This window comes from Oryx dammah, unplaced genomic scaffold (genome assembly GCF_014754425.2).
Source record: "Oryx dammah isolate SB20612 unplaced genomic scaffold, SCBI_Odam_1.1 HiC_scaffold_15, whole genome shotgun sequence".
NCBI lineage: Eukaryota > Metazoa > Chordata > Mammalia > Artiodactyla > Bovidae > Oryx > Oryx dammah.
This window is the reverse complement of record NW_024070199.1, coordinates 25,117,890-25,131,440: the sequence shown is the minus strand read 5'-3', so window position 1 is coordinate 25,131,440 and position 13,551 is coordinate 25,117,890.

Genomic DNA, 13,551 nt, shown 5'->3' with positions numbered 1-13,551 from the left:
GCTAGGGGAAGGGGGCCTGTCAAGAGATGAGAATAGGACCAACGTGTGGCTGCTCTTGGGAAGTAGATTTCCAAGTATCTCAGAGACACTACGGGTTCAGTTCCAGGCCACTGCAATAAAGCAAACAGCACAATAAAGCAAGTCACACTAATTATTTGGTTTCCCAATGCATACAAAGTTACATTTATACTCTGACTCATTGGAAAAGACTTTGATGCTGGGAGGGATTGGGGGTAGGAGGAGAAGGGGACGACAGAGGATGAGATGGCTGGATGGCATCACTGACTCGATGGATGTGAATCTGAGTGAACTCTGGGAGTTGTTGATGGACAGGAGGCCTGGCGTGCTGCGATTCATGGGGTCACAAAGAGTCGGACATGACTGAGCGACTGAACTGAACTGAAAGTCTATTAATAAAGTGTGCAGTAGGATTATATCTAAAAAAAAACACCTATGTACAACTTTAAAACAAATGCTGCTGTAGAAATGGTACTGACAGGCTTGCTTCACGCAGGGTGACCACAAAACTTCAATTCGTGAAGAACGCAGTGTCTGTGAAGCTGGATAAAGCGAGGTGCAGTAAAGGGCAGTACGCCTGTAACAAGAACCAGCTCTCGGACCTGGCCCCACCCAGTCAGGACTGCAGCCCCTGCAGTCTCTACAAGAGGCTCGTTTCTGGACAGGAAGCTTGTTCTGTGGGGACTTCCAACAAAAGCTCTGGAATCACCCAGACTTAGGTTTGAAGCCCAATGGTGCCACTGAAGACCTGTATGGCCCTGGGGAAGCAACTCAATCTCACCTCTGGACAACAGATCTACTAAGTCCTGCTAGCTGGGGTCTGAGGATGCCATCAGGTAAAAAAAAAAAATGCTCAGTGCTTTGCCTGGTCCCTGGCACATAGTGAACACTCAGTAAACAGCAGCAGAATTTAGACAGGAAGGGGAAGACGGGAGGGAAGCACGAGGGGCAGGCAGCAGGACTTTCCTTTCATCTGCCAGGTGAGCCCCTCAGGAGGACAGTGGGGGCCCCCACATCCTACGTGGGCAGGGGTTTTGAGGCTGCCGGCGGGCACCTGGGGTTGGTGGATAGAGTGGACATAGGCTGGGGGTGGCGGAAGTGGGGAAGCTTTGTCTCTGTCAGTTAATTAAATCTGAAATGCTAACAAGCTTCCAAAACAAAAGCCAACTCAAGTACTCTTTGGATGGCATATAATAAAATGGTTTTATCTGAAATTGCAAACAGCTTTGTTGCTGCAAACAAAGGCTTGGTTCTTTGTGCCTCTCTGGAGCGGAGGCCCAGAAGTACAAGGGTGAAAAGGGTCAATGAAACTCTGAGGGTGCAGTGCCTTCCTCCCTCGAGCCCATGGTGAGAACTAAAAGAACAGAAAGGAGAGGCCCTGGGAGGTGGGACCAGAGGTTCCGAGTGCCTGAGACTAAAGCACCAACATGGAATGAGGCGGGGACAGACTTGGGAGAGCCTCTTGCTCCACGCTCCTACTTCACAGATGAAGAAACTGAGGTCTAGAGAGGAAAAGGCAGAACCAGGATTGGCGTGCATGTCTTTAACCCTCTGTTTTGGTTCTCACTCATTGAGCCAGCAAGGGATGTTTCGTAGGGCCATCTGTGGGTGTCTGATAGTCTGGGGCCTCCCTCCCTGGAAGCAGGAGGGTAGGTCCTGGTAAGTGCCCTCAGAGGTCTTAGAAAGTCCAGGGGACAGGGGGTGAGCAAGGTCGACCCAAGATCCTGCCTCCCCCGTCCAGGGACAGATAAGCTGACAAACCCCAGCCCAGCCTGAAGGCTGCTGCCTTCAGATAGCCCTCAGCAACCAGGCAGGCTTACAACACTGGCCAAGTGGCGGGGGCGCCTGGGTAGCAGTTCTGGCTCTGTTAACTAGTCACAGTGGGCCCTGTGACCCTGGGCATCTCATGGCCTCTGTGGGCCTCAGAGGCCTACTGTAAATTCAGAGTGTGCCTAGAGGTCTCTAAGGGTCCTTCTAGCACTAAAGATCCACTGTTTCCTTAAAAAAAAAAAAAAAAAAAGGCAAACGAATCTGAGCCCTTGCTATAGTTTTGTTCAATGGCTTCCCCTTGTTCTTGGGATAAGGACCCAGATCCCCGCCATGGCCATCAATAATGGCCCAGCTTGCTCCTGTGTGTCTCCCCATCTCCACCCACACCACTTCCCCCTGGTTTTCTGTGTTCCAGTTTCTTTCCGATTCTCTGCTGGAACCAATCTGGGAGGTAGAAAACTCTGGAAATGAGTGCTTCCGCTCAAAAAAAAAAAAAAAAAAGCCTTACACAGTCCCAGGAAACACATGAGCCAAAGTTCCCTCCTGTGCTACCTGTGTTGGGGTGGGAGGAGGGGGCCATCTACATGCCCATCACTTGGGGGGGCTGGTAGGCCATGTGCAGATCCAGAGACACACGGGGGAATACACTGCAAGCCTCGGGAGCAAAGGGTCAGAGGACAGATGACACTGTGGAAGGATCTCAGAAACGGGGCTGCTGACGAGAAGAATGAGATTGAATGCAGCAGACACAAATTTAAAATAGACACACACACCCAAAATATTGCCCCCTGTTCTATAAGAGCACATAGAAACAAACGAACAAAATATACATGATACATTAGAGCACATTAACTATGAGGAGAAGGGACAGGGCGGTGGGAGGCAAAAGAGAAAAACACATGAGTGAAACCAGAGAGGGGCCTTGTGAGGATCTCTGAAGACAACCAGGCCGCGCACAGGGGAGTGTGCCTGACAGTACCTAAAGCTACCAACCATCATTACCCTTTTCTCTCCCAGATCTACACAAAACCAGCTGAGCTGGAAGTGGGGCCAAGGGCCAGTGTGGAAAGGATGAACGAAAGCAGAGGACGCTTCAAGCTGGCCGCGTCCTGGGACTGGGAGAGTTGCAGAGAGAGGACTCCGCCACGAGGCATAGACTTAATGAAACAGAGCTGACTGCCAAGGACCCCCGAGTTTCTCTTTGTCTGAACTGGTTCACCAACATGCTGTAAGTAATTTCATTGGCTTTCTGGAGGGAGATTCCATGCCTTGGTCTGTCTCCATAGATGGCCCTGCCGGATTAACCAACTCCTGTTAAGATCCTTGGGGTTGGGGCTTCCCTGGTGGTCCAGTGGTAAGGAATCAGCCTGCCAATGCAGGAGACATGGGTTTGATCCCTGGTTCAGGAAGATCCCATGTGCCACAGAGCAACTAAGCCTGTGCGCCACAACTACTGGGCCTGCGCTTGAGCACCCGGGAGCTGCGCCTACCGAGCCCACATGCGACAACGACTGAAGCCCAAGGGCCCTAGAGCCTCTGTACCACAACAGGAGAAGCCACTGCAGTGAGGCCACAGCTAGAGAGCAGCCGCCACTCGCTGCAACTAGAGACAAGACCGCACAGCAGCGAAGACCCAGCACGGCGAAAAAAAGGAAAATCCCAGACTGCCAGGCTGAGCAGGGCCCTGCAGTCCCTGCCTCTGGCCATACCACTCCCCAGGAGACGAGAGGTCCACTGGGCCCAGGATGTGTGCCCATGCCCCTCTTTTCAGGCCATGCTCTGGCGGTGAGGACTCCAGGACCCTCTGTCCAAATGGCCTGAAGCCTTCAGGAAGGCGGGAACACCCTTCTGAGGGGAGACACGGCCTTCCACAGGGGTATCTTTAGGCCTGAGGGGTGACCGGGGGTCAGCTAGCAGGGTGGAGTGTGGCCCATGCTTGCACGCACAGACTGACGTGCCCCTATGCATGCACACAAGAGCCCTCACCGTGCAGGACTGGGCAGGGGGTGGCGCCCCACCTGCAGTCTGACCTTGGTCCCTGCCAACGTCAGGAACAGGCCTGCCCATGCAGCTGCCTGCTGGAGGTGCTGTGAACAACACACGGTGACATCATGCCATCATCAGCACCTACTGTTGTCCTTTTAAAAAAATAATTTTATCTTTGTTTATTTTTCGCTGCGCTGGGTTTCTGTTGCCGCGTGGGCTTTTCTCTAGCTGTGTTAAGAAGGGACTACCCTCCAGTGGCGGTGTGTGGGCTTCTTACTGCAGCGGCTTCTCTTGTTGTGGAGCACGGGCCCCAGGGTGCTTGGACTCAGTAGCTGCAGCTCCCCAGGTCTAGAGCGCAGGCTTAATGGTTGTGGAGTATGGGCTTAGCTGCTCTGCAGCATGAGCGCTCCTCTGGGATCAGGGATCGAACCTGTGTCTCCTGCATCGGCAGGCGGATCCTTTACCACTGAGCCACCAGGGAAGCCAAGGAAGCCCCTACTGTCATCTTATTCACCTCCTTCCTCTGCCCCACACCCCTGAGGAAGCTGGTCCCAGGCCAGGCCTGCACTGGTGCTGTTTGGCAGGAGCCGAGGCCCCAGAGTCAGCAGGCTTGCCTTGTTCCTCACAAATGTGAACACCTACACACAGAAGGGGGGTTGGGGAGTGTGAGTTTGCATGTATAAATGTGTTTGGGTGACTGTGAGCAAGTAAATGAGCAAGGAAGTGAGCAGGCAAGGGGGACGTACAAGAGGAGGGTGAGCATGTGGGAAAGAGTGTGTGCACGCTGGAAAAAAAACCTATGTGTGCATGTGCACAAAGGGGAGTGTGTGCACACCCTCGTCCACCACAGCGCGTAGGAACTGCATGCAATGAGGGCTGGAGACAGGCTGGAGAAGCAGAGGGAAGGAACAAACCTGCTTATCTGCACGTGGAGGAGAAGGGGGCGTGGCTTCAGGAAAGAAAGAGCCCTAAAGAGGAAACAGTGAAAAGCAAGTGTGTCCGCCTCTAAGCTCATCTCTAGTGGAAAGGGCTGGATGACAGGGCGGTGGAGCTGAGAGGTCTTGGGTGTGCAAGAGGAAGAAGACTCGCAGGTGTGGGAGCTGCGTGTGCCCAGGGGACTGAGTGTGGGTATGACGTGCACGTGAATACATGAGCATGAGGCTGCGACAAGTGAGCAAACACGAGCACGTGTGCTCCTGCGTGGAATGCCTCCGGGCATGCGAGCGAGTGTGCCTGTCCCGGGGGCAGCTGTGGGCTGCCTGCAGGTGTTGGCGATGCCTGATGATGTTTTCACCCAGAAATCTCAGTCTGGGAGGATTGGATGACCTGCTTGGCGCCAGCTCAGGATGACCGCAGCCCCAGGAATGTTGGCCGTGTTGCCCCCACCTGGCAGGGTGTGTAGGAATGAGTGAGTCACCCAGGCATGGCTGGTCCTCACTCTGCCTTGCCTCTTAGTCTTGCCCAGTGGGGAAGACAGCTGGGAGGGGGAGAGATTACTCAAGGGCTGTATTTTTACACCATCGTTATGCAACTGCTTGCCATGCCTGTGGGCTCATTCTAAAGGCCCAACGTCCCAAGTCTCTGGGCCTGTATATTTCCATCTCCTTTTAGGTCCAAGTGGAGGCTTAGGTCAGTGGTTCTGGCTGATGAAAACTGTGGCAGTCTACTCCTTATCAGGTTTCAGGGCTACCCTATTCATAATGCCAAGCCCCATCCCACCCCACCTCCCGAGTCCCAGTCCTTTCCAACCCCTCCTTTCTTGGCTTTTATTTCTCCATAGCACTATCACCATCTGCCCTACTATATATTCTCCTTATTTATTGTCTATCTTTTCCTTAATAGCAATGCCTTTTTTTTTTTTTAACATTTATTTGGTTGTGCCAGGTCTTAGCTGCAACACATAGGATCTTCAATTCTTACTGCAGCACGTGCAATCTTTTTTAGTTTCGGCATGTGGGACATAGTTTCCTGACCGGGGATCAAACCCAGACCCCTGCATTGAGAGCCTGGACTCTTAGCCACTGGATCACCAGGGAAGTCCCACAAATGTTTATGCAATACTCGCTACATTCCAGGCACTGTTTCGAGCTCCATTCATTCATTTCATCCTCTAACAGTTCCACGTGGGAGTGAATGTTATTCTTGCTGTTTTTGTAAATGGAAGGTACTAAGAGGCTAAGGAGCCTGCCCATAATCACTCCAGTGGTGGAGCCACGTTTGGGTTCAGAATGCCTGCTCTTAGCTAGTTCACGATCCTGTCCTGTGAGGGGGGAAATTTTCTCAGGTTGGCTCACTGTTGAATCTCTAGGACTTACAGAGTGCCTGGCACATGGAGGTAGTCAGTGAACAGTGAGTAAACAGATGAAGACATGAGTGAATAAATGCTGCCATGGAGGACGGAAGAGAGAGGCAGTTGCCTTTGAAGAGCTCATGGCCCCATGGAGGAAACAGACAAAAAGTTATTTCAGTATCAATCAAGATGTCTAGAGGGGCACATAACTTGCCTGGGCCCTGGCAGGCAGGCTTCCCAGAGGAAGAGCACAGATGGAGACAGGCATAGTGACATCACCCAACTCCTCCTAACACCTCTCTGGAGACACACACACCTTAGTTATTTCTGCCTCCGTCCACAAGGTGCCAGGAGAAGATGCTGGGGCAGTGGCTCCTGGGCTCCGGGAAGAAACTGCCTGGAATGAAGCCTCCCTCTACCACACACGAGCTAGACAAACCTGGACAGACTCTCTAACTTCTCTGGACCCTGGTCCTTTCTTCTATGAGAAAAGTGAAAGCGTTAGTAGCTCAGTTGTGTCTGACTCTTTGCGACCCCATGGACTGTAGCCCACCAAGCTTCTCTGTCCATGAAATTGTCCAGCCAAGGATAATGGAGTGGGTAGCCATTCCCTTTCCCAGGGGATCTTTTGGACCCAGGGATCGAACCCAGGTATCCTGCATTGCAGGCAGATTCTTTATCATCTTAGCCACCAGGAAAGTCCCTTTCTTCTACAAGATGGGGGATAGCAAATAATATCTGATTTCTTAGGGCAATCATTGTATTTCCTAGGGAAATAATACCTAATTTCCCAGGGCAATCATTGTTCCCTAGAGAAACAATGGAAACAGTAATAGACTTTATTTTCTTGGGCTCCAAAATCACTGCAGATAGTGACTGCAGCCATGAAATTAAAAGACGCTTGCTCTTTGGAAGAAAAGCTATGACCAACCTAGACAGCATATTAAAAAGCAGAGACATTACCTTGCCTACAAGGTCTGTCTTGTCAAAGCTATGGTTTTTCCAGTAGTCATGTATAGATGTGAGAGTTGGACTATAAAGAAAGCTGAGTGCCGAAGAACTGATGCTTTTGAACTGTGGTGTGGGAGAAGACTCTTGAGAGTCCTTTGGACTGCAAGGAGACCAAACCAGTCCATCCTCAAAGAGATCAGTCATTGGAAGGACTGATGCTGAAGCTCCAATACTTTGGCCACCTGATGTGAAGAACTGACTCATTTGAAAAGACCCTGATGCTGGGAGAGATTGAGGGCAGGAGGAGAAGGGGACGACAGAGGATGAGATGGCTGGATGGCATCACTGACTCAATGGACATGAGTTTGAGCAAGCTTCAGGAGTCGGTGATGGACAAGGAAGCCTGGCATGCTGCAGTCCATGGGGTCGCAGAGAGTCGAACATGACTGAGCCACTTAACTGAACTGAACTTCCTAGGGCAGCAGAGAGGATTGAGTGAGATATGTTACGATATTATGATTCATAAGAAATTTATAATTGGTCATTCAGATGACCAAAATATATATTTCTCAAATATACGTGGGCTTTATCCACAGTTTCTAACTCATATCTTCCAAAACCTTTGGAATTTCTTGAGCTAGAAGAGCAATGGGATAATATTTGTTCACATCTCTAGTTCCTGAAAATGCTTCAGGGAAGGTGCCGTTTGGATCCCACCCAAGGGTGGGGGCTGGTAGCCAGGAGAACCATGTGATTAGAGCACTGGAATTTTCCAGTCCCAGGCCCGACCTCAAGAGACAGAGGCTGGGGATGGAATCAGTCACCAATGGCCAATGATTTAATCAATCGTGTTTATGTAACACAGCCTCGGGAAACATCCAGAAGGACAGGACCTGGAGAGCTTCCGGGCCAGTGACTACATGGATGTGGGGAGAGCGGTGCTGGGAGAGGATGGGGCCTCCGAGCAGGGAAACCGACACCCTTCCCGACGCATCGTCTTCGGTCTGGGCGGTCATCTTCTGCATCCTTTAATATCCTCTTATAATAAACTGGGGATCTAAAAATGGTTCTCTGAGTTCTGAGAGCCATTCTAGCAAGCCTGAGGGCAGTGTTGTGGAAACCTCTGATATATAGCCAATCATAGGTCAGAAGTACAGGTGACCTTCAGGACTGGCGACTGGCATCCTGAGTTGGAGGGGGTTGTTGGAACCTCCAATTGGTAGCGGGTCACCAAAAAGCACAGGTAACAACCTGGGCTTGTGACTGGCATCCGAAGTGGAGGGTGGACTTGTGGGTTCTAGCCCTTTACCTGTGGAATCTGATGCTCTCTCCCAGTAGACAGTGTTAGGAATGAGCTGACTACTCACATACCCTGCTGGTGTCCCTGCCCCTTGGCACACATGTAAAAGCATTTAGTACAGTGCCTGGCACCAGGAGGGCAATGTGCTGGCCCTGTGGAGGTGATCACTACTCCCCTTCCATTCTCTGCTGGTTGTTGGCTTTTGGGGAGGAATGGGAAAGAGGGTTGGAACACATCACGCTTTTTACTGCAGCCTCTCTGCAGTGGCTTCATGCTATTTTCCAGAAGCAGCTCAAAGCAGGGCAATGACTACGTTTGTTATTCCTAGCACAGTCCACTATATTCCTAGCATACCATGTGACACACAGTAGGTGCTCAACAAGTATTTGTGGAATGACTGCTCATGTGATTACATTTATTTCATCCTGGTGAGGATTAATGTACATATTGTTGTCTCCATTCACAAACAAAGGACTAGGGGACCAGCAAGGTTAAGTGACTTGTCCATAAACACACAGCTTGTATGCACAACAGCCGGATTCTAAGGCCAGACCCGGTGTTCTTTCCTCCACACTATGCTAACTCTGGATTCCTATACACTATGTCCTATTTTCTGTAGATTTTTTTCTAGCCAGTGGGGCCATCCCTGTTTGTAGAATCATCTCTGAATTCTATGACTCATATCTGAATCACAGAACTGTTTAATAGTTGAAAGGACTGTGATGTCATCTCGACCTCCCACCCTTTGCGGAAATTTCCAATGTCTATCCAGACAATACTTGAATGCCTCGAGTGACGGAACACTCATTTTGTCTTGAATTATCAAGTTCCGGGACCAGATTTCTTTTAGAGTCAAAAAGAAAGTTCTGTATCCTGTGGGCCAACAAGGTCTCTTTTTAAAATTTCTATGTATTGGATTTACGCCTTCTTTCTGAGACATACAGAATGGATATGCTGTCCCCTTCACAAGACAGCCTTTCAGATGTTTGTAGACAGCTCTCATAGCCCTTTGGAGAATTTTTCCCCTCAAGATAGCTGTTTTGGGTTCCCACAAGGACTCTGGTGCAAAGGCATCCATCCTAGCCTATCTTAACAGGCCATCAAAAGTGTTTTGAGCTATGGCACCCCCTACTGGACAAGGTATGAATTACGTCAAAGGGCCAAATGCTCATTAGGAGCCTGGAGGCGCTTCATCAGTTGCTGGGGCCCTGGCTCCTGGTGTGAATAAAACAACTGCTTAAACAGTCATCACTATTCTGTCAGCATTGAAACATGTATATTATCATATATGAAACAGATCGCAAGTCCAGGTTCTATGCATGAGACAGGGTGCTCAGGGCTGGTGCACTGGGATGACCCAGAGGGATGGGATGGGAGGGAGGTGGGAGTGGGGTTCAGGATGGGGAACACATATAAACCCATGGCTGATTCATATCAATGTATGGCAAAACCCACTACAATATTGTAAAGTAATTAGCCTCCAACTAAAAAAAAAAAAAAACAGTCATCGCTTTAGAGTCACACCTAGTTATTTTCTGTATCTTTGTTAAAGAGGATAGCTGAAGACTTGATACTCTGTTTCCTTGCCAATCATGAGGTTTCTGACAAGCTACAGGTCTGAGCTGAGTGCTGAAGAACTGATGCTTCTGAACTGTGGTGTTGGAGAAGACTCTTGAGAGTCCCTTGGACTGCAAGGAGATCCAACCAGTCCATCCTAAAGGAGATCAGTCCTGGGTGTTCATTGGAAGGACTGATGCTGAAGCTGAAACTCCACTACTTTGGCCACCTGATACAAAGAACCGACTCACTGGAAAAGACCCTGATGCTGGGAAAGATTGAAGGCAGGAGGAGAAGTGGATGACAGGGGATGAGATGGTTGGATGACTTGATGCACATGAGTTTGAGTAAACTCCGGGAGTTGGTGATGGACAGGGAGGCCTGGTGTGCTGCAGTCCATGGGGTCGAAGAGTTGGACACGACTGAGCTGAACTGAACAGGTCTGAGACTTCAAAATTAGAATTAAAAAGCTGTTGATTTTTCCTTAACAAAGAGGTCTGGCAAGGGAGGGGCTTCCCTGATGGCTCAGGTGGTAAGTAATTCACCTGCAATGCAGGAAACCTGGGTTTGATCTGTGGTTGGGAAGGTCTGCTGAAGGAGGAAACGGCAATCCACTCCAGTACTCTTGCCTGGAAAAATCCCATGGGCAGAGGAGCCTGGTGGGCTAGTCCATGGGGTTGCAAAGAGTCGGACATGACTGAGTAATTAACACTAACACTTTTGGAAAAGGAGCTATGAAAATGTATGCGGTGTGATAGGATTATGGTGATTTCTCTTTTCTTTTTTTAAACTTGTCTTTATTTTCTAATATTTCTACAATGGATATTTGTTATTAGGATGGAAAAATCAATAAAAACTTTCATAAAAGGTAAAAGCACACAAAAGACTCCCCCCACCCCCCCTTGCTTCCTTTCTTTCAAGGCGGTTTATCATGACTTGGGTATCTGGTCTCTAACTGGGATGGGCTGCCACCTCGTGGGCGGGAGTGCCTTGGTAATGTCTCTGTGGTGACAGTAATGGTCTCGGTTCACACTCCGCGCAACAGCAGTCAATGGGACTCAGGCAGCATAACTGGACATTCACAGCCAGGCTTCCCCCAGCCCTGTCAAGGAGTTTCTCCACATCGTCCCCCCTACCCTTGATTCATACCACGGTGAGGCTGTGTTTCCTCATCTTACCTTTCGAAGTCTGCCCAGTACACCACTGGCTAGTGGTCATGTCCCAATCAAGTCTGGACTCCCTAGCTCTACCCCCGTCTCTCCACCCTCCCCACACACCTTCAGCTGCCTGCTCTTCCCTCCAGCTGAGCCTAGAGCAGCTCCAAACAGTATCAGAGAGACATCAGGGATTCGCAAAACAAATCTTCACTGAAATGAAGACCTACGGACTAGCTGGGTCACTCTTCTCGAGCTGATTCACAGCCACCCAGGTTCTCCTCCAGCCCCAGGGTCCTTGGGGGCTCTCTGCCTCCATTCAGAGCTCTGGGAGCACCTGGGTGCTGGGAAGACTCACCGGGCAGCCTCTCGCTGCAGCACATGTCCAGGCCCCCTCCCTCGGAGTCATCAGCAGTGTGGTTCTCTCTCTCTCACTCCTGCAGCAGGATGAAAAATGGGAGGTGAGGCTGTTGATGAGTGGGGATCAAGACAAAACCCTGAGCAAAGAGAAAAAGCCTTCCTTTCTTGCACCGGGTCCTTTGGAATAACCCTGTCCCATTAGGGGACCTGAGGAAAAGACCAACCTATGGAGGGGTCAAGCTGGAGAGGCAGGGGCAGAGTTTTGCAGGTGTCTTCCACGTGGAATAACCAGCAGCAGAATCATTAAAACCACCATCAGCACCATATCTCCACCATAGAAGGAGGGCTTACTTCATGCAAAGCACTTGACAAACATTATCACACTGAGTCTTCATCAGGACCCCATGAATTAGGGATCATTCCACTTGGCTCAGAGAAATTAAGTAACCTGCCTCAGGTCACACAGCACCTTCGGGTAGAGCGGGGTATGAAATTACAGTCTAGGACTCCAGGCTCACATTTGTACTGCTGTGCCATTCTGCCTCCGAGTTTCTGTGGGTTTGAACCATGGGTGGTCAAGAGGGATCTGGGTGACGTCCAGTCTGTGTCCGGCACCCCCCCCCACGTCCCGCACATTTCCTGTGGCTCAGGCAGTACAAAGTGGTATGCAAAACTCTTCTCTAGAAATAGCTAGAAAAAGTAGCTGTCAATGTATTTGCATATTCTAAATGTTCTATTTCCTTCTGAAATCAGAAGACCTTCTTTATCAGGGTACCTTTCAGGACTAGACTGGAGTCTAGAGTTTCTCCTTTACCCAATTAGCTGGAAAAAGTTTGCTGGAGATTAGCCAGACCCCAGGGAGTTTCTGTGGACTTCCCTGGTGACTCAGACGGTAAAGAAGATACCGTCTGGGTATCTTCTGGGTTAGGAAGATGCCCCAGAGAAGGGAATAGTGACCCACTCTAGTATTCTTGCCTGGAGAATCCCATGGACAGAGGAGCCTGGCGGGCTACAGTTCGTGGAGTCGCAGAGAGCTGGACACAACTTTCCCTTTTCACTTTCACTTTTCAGGGAGCTTGTGTCATCTGACATATCCTGAGGTGACTGCTCTGCTCTCAGGCCTTCCCCTGCTTTGGGAAGGGCCTGCTGCGCAGCGTGGGCTCCAGGGGCTCTGCCTGCCCTTTGCGTCCAACCCCCAGCAGTAGCTGACTGATTCTCGGCTGGACAAGCCCACCAGCCTGGGACAATCAGAACCTCTCCCCTGCACTTTTCAAATGTATTCTGGGGGCTGAACCATGGTAGCCACAGTGCCCTGGAGAGAAGGTCCAGAAACTGCTGCTGAGGGCCTTGGAACTGCTTCATTCCGGCCCATTGTGAACCTTTGTTGAGCAACATGCCTGTTAAGACCATCAGATGCCCCAGGATCCTTCCAATTGCTGTTCAGTCACTCAGTTGTGTCTGACTCTTTGCGACCCCATGGACTGCAGCACGCCAGGCTTCCCTGTCCTTTACCACCTCCCGGAGCTTGCTCAAACTCATGTCCTTTGAGTTGGTGATGCCATCCAACCAACTCATCCTCTGCTGCCCCCTTCTCCTCCTGCCTTCTATCTTCCCAGCATCAGGGTCTTTTCCAATGAGTCAGCTCTTCTCAATAGGTGGCCAAAAGTATTGGAGCTTCAGCTTCAGCATCAGTCCTTCCAATGAATATTCAGGGTTGATTTCCTTTAGGATTGACCAGTTGGATCTCCTTGCAGTCCAAGGGACTCTGAAAAGTCTTCTCTAGCACCACAATTTGAAAGCATCAATTCAGCCCTTGGCCTTCTTTATGGTTCAGCTCTCACATCCATACATGACCACTGGAAAAACCATAGCTTTGACTAGACGGACCTTTGTTGGCAAAGTAATGTCTCTGCTTTTTAATACGCTGTTTAGGTTTGTCAGCTATTCTTCTAAGGAGTGTCTTTTAATTTCATGGCTGTAGTTAACTGTCTATGGTGATTTTGATCCTTCCAATAAATTCCAATATTTTAGCTTAAGATGGTGGGATTTGATTTCTGAAACTGGCAGCCAGAAGAAACTTTAATCTACCCTTGCTAGCATAGCACTGCCAAGAAGTTCAAGAAGTCAGCTGCCTCTCTACCCACTAGCCCTGTAATCCTGCCTCT